Source organism: Vespa velutina, chromosome 20, assembly GCF_912470025.1.
Source record: "Vespa velutina chromosome 20, iVesVel2.1, whole genome shotgun sequence".
Classification (NCBI taxonomy): domain Eukaryota; kingdom Metazoa; phylum Arthropoda; class Insecta; order Hymenoptera; family Vespidae; genus Vespa; species Vespa velutina.
This window is the reverse complement of record NC_062207.1, coordinates 3,964,928-3,972,427: the sequence shown is the minus strand read 5'-3', so window position 1 is coordinate 3,972,427 and position 7,500 is coordinate 3,964,928. Positions and strand designations below refer to the sequence as shown.

Below are 7,500 nucleotides of genomic sequence, written 5' to 3'. Positions count from 1 at the left end.
CATGCTTATTCCGATCTCATCGGCCAATCTCTCTCTCTCTTTCTCTTTCTCTCCCCCTTCATCCCTCTCCTCACTCTCCCTCTATCTCTCTCACTCTTCGTCGCCATCTTGATTTCTATCATTTTTCTCATAAAATAAAAGGAATTCTTTTATATCGTCCTGTTAATAACTGCAAAACCGTTAAGACGGATTTAGACTGCAACACTAAATTACACATTTGTACATCGTTAACATCCTCGAAAGTGTCTCACACACATACATACACACACGCACACTATCACTCCTTTAATCTTATCGAAAACTCGTCGTATAGGTTATAATAAAGTAGGTCCGAGTTTTTTGACATTTTTCACAAACGCACACACGCACACTTACGTTATATTACTTATGACGTGCACACGCATACATACACGCATGTATACGTTTATTCATGTTTCATTCATTGAAACTAATTAGTTTCAAATGATTTCTCATCTTCGGATCTTTAGTCATTTATCATTTTAGTTACTTTTATTATCTTTTATTATTAGCGTTTATTTATTGTTATTATTAATATTATTATTAATATTATTATTATTATTATTATTATTATTATTATTATTATTATTGTTATTAGTATTATTACTAGTATTATTATTATTATTATTATTGTTATTATTATTATTTTTATTATTATTATTATTTTTATTTTTATTTTTATTATTTTTATTATTTTTATTATTTTTATTATTATCATTATTATTATTATTATTATTATTATTATTATTATTATTATTATTATCATTATTATTATTATTATTATTATTATTATTATTATTATTATTATTATTATTATTATTATTATTATTATTATTATTATTATTATTATTATTATTATGACTCTCTTGGAGCATGCTAATGGAGCGTCTAATCTTCGTCCCATTGTCGAAAAGACGTACAATGTTCGATATGCACGATATTTTTTTGACATTATTATTATTATATAATATTATTATTTCGTACTCGGGAACTTTGAAACACGGATTCGAGGATGGGGCAGTGAATCCTAGAACCGAAATATATATATATAATGTAAAACTAAGTAACCTGCGTTTATGCGTAATACGTCTCAATAATTAATTTATTATTTATTATCATTATTATTATTATTACAATTATGAATGTTTTTCTTCGTATAAAGGGAAGAAACAAATATGAACGATGCGTCGATTTATGCACTTGAAAAATTTTGTCAAAGTTTCCAGTAATTTTTAACACTTACATACGTACACACATACACGCTCGTGGACCATTGACAATTAATTTGAACATATATTTAATATTAATAAATTCGAGATAATACGTGTTCAAATGTTGAGCGAGTTCTTTATTGGGTCTTTAAACAATTTTTAGATCATGTTGTATCTCTATCTTTCTATCTTTCATTTACAAAAATTCACTTAATATTTTTTATAATAAGAAATTATTATTATTACTATTATTATTATTATTATTATTATTATTATTATTATTATTATTATTATTATTATTATTATTAATAATAATATTATCATTATTACGGAACATTAGTATGACGAAAAAATAATATATGTATATATTTCAAATGTCGACGTCAAATACATACGTTCATACATACATACATACATAGATACATATAGCAATGTATGTAGCAGGAGATGGATGTACATGCAATACGTAGTATATATGTGAATTAAGAAACAAAATTTGATTTATATTAACCAAATTTGTTTTTTTATTTTTTTACTATATACACGTTGATAATTTTTATTTTCACTCTCTTCTTTATCATCAGAGATAAATTGATGATTTCGAACGTACAACATTTTTATTTATTTACTTTTTATTTTCTCGATAAAAAATATATTTAATAAAAGAAGAAAAAAAATAAGATAGGAAAAGGGAGAGAGAGAGAATAAAGGCAGATATTAGGAGAATGAAGGGGAGATTATAAAAAAGGTGTATCGTTTCGAACCTACGTGCTCGTTCTAGCATGTAATCGCTTTGGCAACATTTCAAACTATATATTCGTAAAGAATAAGACAGGAGAAAGCATTATCTTCGACTGCCTTTTCATCACTATTACTACTACAACAGTAACTACTCTACGCTACTGTTTAGTATGTTCCGTAAAGATATACGGGGTGGACCGAAAGTTTCTAGCAGCTTGTATTTGTACGATCTAAGGAAAAAGAATTAGCTTAAAATGTCCTAGCTTAATGAAGAGTAATCAATTTTTAAAATCACCTAGGAACACTTTTGGTCCATTCCGTATATATGCCATGATTAGGACGTATATATTTTGTCCCTTCCTCTGATGATACTTTATCGACTTTGAAAAGAAAGAGGGAGAAGCCATCTTATTTTAACATCAAGCTAGTTCCTCAAGTTGATTAAATTTATTGATTTTTTGGTCGTACTAGCTAAGCAAAAATAATGTAAAAGGAGAAAATTGATACAAATTTACTAATTCTTTCAAAAGATAAAAAATGTATTAATAATCGAATATGATAATACATTTTTGATAATAATATCCGCCATGCAGAATCACGTCGATAAAAAATTTTTTATATATTTAGTCATTATTCGGAATGATAAATATGTTTAATATATGTTTATATTGTCACGTTCTGCTGTTAAAAAAATGTAACATCTCTCTCTCTCTCTCTCTCTCTCTCTCTCTCTCGTTCGTTGTACGAATGCATTCGTTAGAAAGAGGTTAGTAAACTCACAATCAGTTGTATTGTGTGTCACGTATTTCGAACCATGTATAGTATAACAAACGAGGTACAGTCAGTAGTATAGAACAGAGCGAAATTTTTACGTGCCTCTTTCTCTCTCTTTCAAAATTCGTCGAAATAATAATTTATTTAATCCAAAGCGTTGTCGAATATAATGACATGTTTTTTTCGTTTTCTTTTCCATACTCAAAACGCCGTTTTTATCTCTCGTGAAAAATCATTTAATAACTTTATTCCTTTTGTTTCATAACAATATCAAAAAGTAAATCCAATTCGTTCTATGAATCTTCGAAATGTCGATTAATCAGAGAATAAGATTGATAAGGTTTCCACCAATCAAATTCAATCTTTTTCCGAAAACCAATGAAAATGAACCCTTACGAAGACGTAAAGGCAAGAATACAATTGTCTTCTTCCGTCGTATTAATCTGACTAATCCAAGCATTGTTGAGCGTCATCGACTTAATGACGTTATTTAATTTCTCATTTAATATATAAAGCAATTAAGATTTAAATCATATAACGTTAAGAGAACGATCGATGATGACGATGACGATTAATAAACATTCTTGTCATTATTACGTATATATATGGCATAATGATTTTTTTTTTTTTTTTTTTTTTTTTTTCCCTAGAAAAACAATTTCAAGAAATAGAATCGAAAGTCATTTAAGTTTGAATGGCTTAATTGACTGAGAATGTTTAATACAAACATATAGACATGTAATTATTTAGAAATGACAGTTGTGCGTTAGTTCAGACGATTACCTAACTGGCTGAGTTTACGTGAAGGAGCTTTTGTTATCTGAAAGGTCGATCTATTTCAAACGAAGAAAGTAAATCGGCTAGCTCTCTTTCTCTCTCTCTCTCTCTCTCTCTCGCTCGCTCTCTCCGAATAGCAGGTCAAATATGCTTCGGCTGAGTTTTCAACGATGATGACGGAAGTATCGATTGGCCGGGTTAAAAATTGTAAAGGGAATATGAGGAAGCGACGACTGTACCTACGAGTTTGTCCAAGATCGTAGTATAACATCAAAAGTTGTTGTTATGTAAAGATTATTAACGAAATTGACTGCCTTATTTCATAGATAAATGAAAAAAAAAAAAAAAAAAATAAACCATTGTAAAAAAAGAACATTGAAAAAATAAATATCCTTTACAAAATGAATAATAAACTATATGTACGTATATACACGAGAGGCATATATTGTACATTACGTACATATGTGTGTACGTATATATATATACATATATACATAAAACGTCTATACATCTATATAAAAATATATCTACGCAAATACATATACGTGTGTATACTATTTAATTATACATATCAATTATTCGAGAGATTTATGCACGTAAAGTATATACGTATATGTATTTGTAGTACATTAATATGTTTAATTGAAATTAAAATGAAACAATTTGTGCATAAAATAAAATAGAACTATGTACGTATATTAAAGAGAAATACGTGCGCCCAGAAAGTTAAAGAAAAGTGTAATACAGGGTGGGCTAAAATCTGAAGTGAAATTTAGCCTAAAAAGGGTCAAAACAGAATAATTGACTTTTAAAATCAGGTAGATACTTTTAGGGACCTTTGGCCCTTCCTATAGAAATGTTCAAACGTGTGACTTGTTACTTATTCTCCAGCCTTTGTTCTCAATTTTGTTTAAATACGAAACTATATGAATACAAACACACGCATGCACACAAATGCACAGTCAGCAGACATATTTAAAAACACGTTTGATATTTTTAACGAATATCGACACGTGTGTGTATAACTAACGAATTCTATTCTCCCCCCCCCCCCCCCCCTCTCTCTCTCTCTCTCTCGCGTTGTCCTTTCAATTTTGTCTCTTTTCTCTAGAAAAAGGAAAAAAGAAATAAAAAGGATAAAAAAATTCTTCACAGAAAGATAAAAGAATCTAGTTAAATAGTTGGAAATATATATCTCGTGATACGTGATCAGAGAAACTCTAAACTCGGTTTGGAAAGTAACGGGGATCGATACATGCAAACCCTTCCTAGTGTCTCTGTCTCTCTTTATCTGGAGAAAAAAGAAGGAAACAAAAAAATACAAACAGCAGTGATATAAAACGTCGTGCATCGAGTAATTACATCAGGATCCGCAGTACGCGACCGACATTCGAACGAGAGTAATTAACGATATTTATCCAGTACAATGTCGACCGATTTTACGCATTTCTCTTTTTTTTTCTCTATTAGCAAAATGGAACGACGATTCATACAAAAGATTAATGTTCTATTTCCGTTGTGCACTATATCTCACACACGTGTGGGTGTGTGTGAATGTGTGCGTGTATATGTAATACATATGAATATATTAATTGTTCATATATATAAGTTAATATTTATTCATATGTATACGTGTGTGTATATATATTTCAATATTGGTTCATAACTTTTGTTCGTATTCACACACGCACATGTGTGTATGTATATATATATATATATATATATATATATACATCTGTGTGTGTGTATATTTTTGCCCATGTTTATATATCAATTCTATCCCCATTTATATATGTATCAATATTGTTCATATTCTCATGTATACTCCGGTATGTCATATTAAATATCTAGAATTCGTGAAAAGGCCAGGACTTTCGGGTCGTCCGAGAATGGTGGAGGCAGGGAGCCGAATCTGGGTTGTTCGTTTCTTCAGGGTCTCTATTTATTAGCAATGTGTTTTAAACCACTGGAGCTTTCGAGACCTTAGATTAATCTTCTTATAAATATCAACTTAATCTACAGATCAATATTGTTTCTATATGTATGTATGTATGCACATAAAATATAACATAATGTAATATGAAATATACAAAAATTGTTTGCGACGAAACAATTTTCTACAATTATCTACCAAATAATTTAAAAAAAAAGAAAAAAAAATTCATATAAATAATTTCTCGTAATAAGTAAATACATAATAATAATTATTATTACAAATAAAATGCATATAGGTTTATAGTTGTCGAAAGGAGGATCCTAATAACGATTATTTTAATATCATTTATTACGACTGATATAATATTCATTGGAAATATTACGAAATAAATGGATATTCAGAATAAAATCCACTGTCTTCGCCCTGAAATATGTTCGATTTAATGATATGTTATGCGATATGTTTTTAGGATATAAGTTGAACAAAAAATTCGAGATAAACGTTAATAGCATTTGACGAAAAATAATCCAATACATGTCACTTTTCATTTATAAAAAAGAAAAAAGAGTATTGATAAAAAAAAAAAAAAAAAAAAAAGAAAAGAAAAAAAAGAAAGAAAAATAATAATAACGATGATGATAATAATAGTAATAATAAAAACCGCATAGAACGAATTTTTTTTGGCAATTACGTTGCCAAGTGTAAATGCGTTTTGTTTATTCATCGAACGATTCGCCATATTTGCGACATGCTGATATATTAAATATATCAGTGCGACCAAAGAATCTCTAGGTGGGCCAAAAAGAATTCCGAGATAATTATAAAAATAAATTATTCCTTTTTGAGACTTATTAGGCTTATAGTGTTAGGCTTGTGATTTTACAATCTAAAAAAAGAAAATGAACCTAAAAGCTCTTAAAAAAAGGCAATTGATTTTGAAAATCACCTGGGAGCACTTTTGGCCGGCAGTCTATAAAGAAAGTAGTAAATAAATAAATGAAAATCGATAATTGTAGAATTTTCGTTTAAAACGTTTTGTCGCGAGAAAATAAATTGATCGGAGCAAATCGTCGAAATTGCAAGCCACACGCTATCTCTCCTATTTTTCAAACACATGGGACACCAATGTATACGTACGTGCACAGATGCGTACACACATTCGTACTAAACATGGGAACTCGAGATTGGCCTTTCGGCTTAAGGTTTAAGGTTTAATCGAGCAAGTGTTTAGGTAAACGCGCGTGTGAACTTGTTCGCGTAACAGAAATCCTCCATTTTGTTCCTGCATCCTTTTTTCTCTTCTTTTTTCGTTCCTTCTTTTTCTCGAATCACTTTCATGATCAAACAAATTAGGTTTATTTACATGGCAGGCTAAAAGTTTGTAGGTGATTTTAGAAAACGATTACTCTTTTTCGAGACCTTTTAGGTTCATAGTCAGGTTTCAGTTTCACGATCTAAAAATGAAATTTACCTTTAGAAAATGTTTCGAAAAAGAGTAACTGATTTTTAAAATCGTTTAGGAAAAGACTTTTAACTTAAAAATGTTGAATGTTAAATCCTTAATATCGAATATTAAATAGTTAATTCTAGTTAATAATATTATCCCCGTCGGCGCTGAACGGTTAAAAAAGCACGTGCCAATCGATGACCAAAGCTAAACTCGCCGTTAAATCCCTCCGAAGATCCCTCAAGAAATCCATTCGAACCTTATTACGAACCTTTGAGAAGGTTAAGTAATAATAAACTCGGTAAAAAATCCGAGAAATTTGAAATGAAAGAAAGAAAAATATTATCGACGCATCGTCCTCTCACACACACGGACACTCGATTTCTCTTTGTCTCTTTCTAAAATAATCCAATTAGTCAATTATCGAATTGACTAGGAGATCTAAACGCAAACGGAAAAAGGGGCCCTTATGGTAGCCCTAGCCCTTTTTTTCTTTTCTTTTCTTTTCTTTTCTTTTCTTTTCTTTTCTTTTAATCAAAGGGCCTACCTACGCAATCCATCGGCGGACACGCGTCTTGCACAGCAGTCTTCCTCCA

At 29.7% G+C, this 7,500-nt stretch overlaps 1 protein-coding gene across 3 annotated transcripts in view; it reads right to left on the bottom strand.

The window, feature by feature from the left end:
* LOC124955979 (leucine-rich repeat-containing protein 4B) overlaps positions 1–7,500 on the bottom strand; it is a 56,571-nt gene that overhangs the window by 46,243 nt on the left and 2,828 nt on the right. The window lies entirely within an intron of this gene.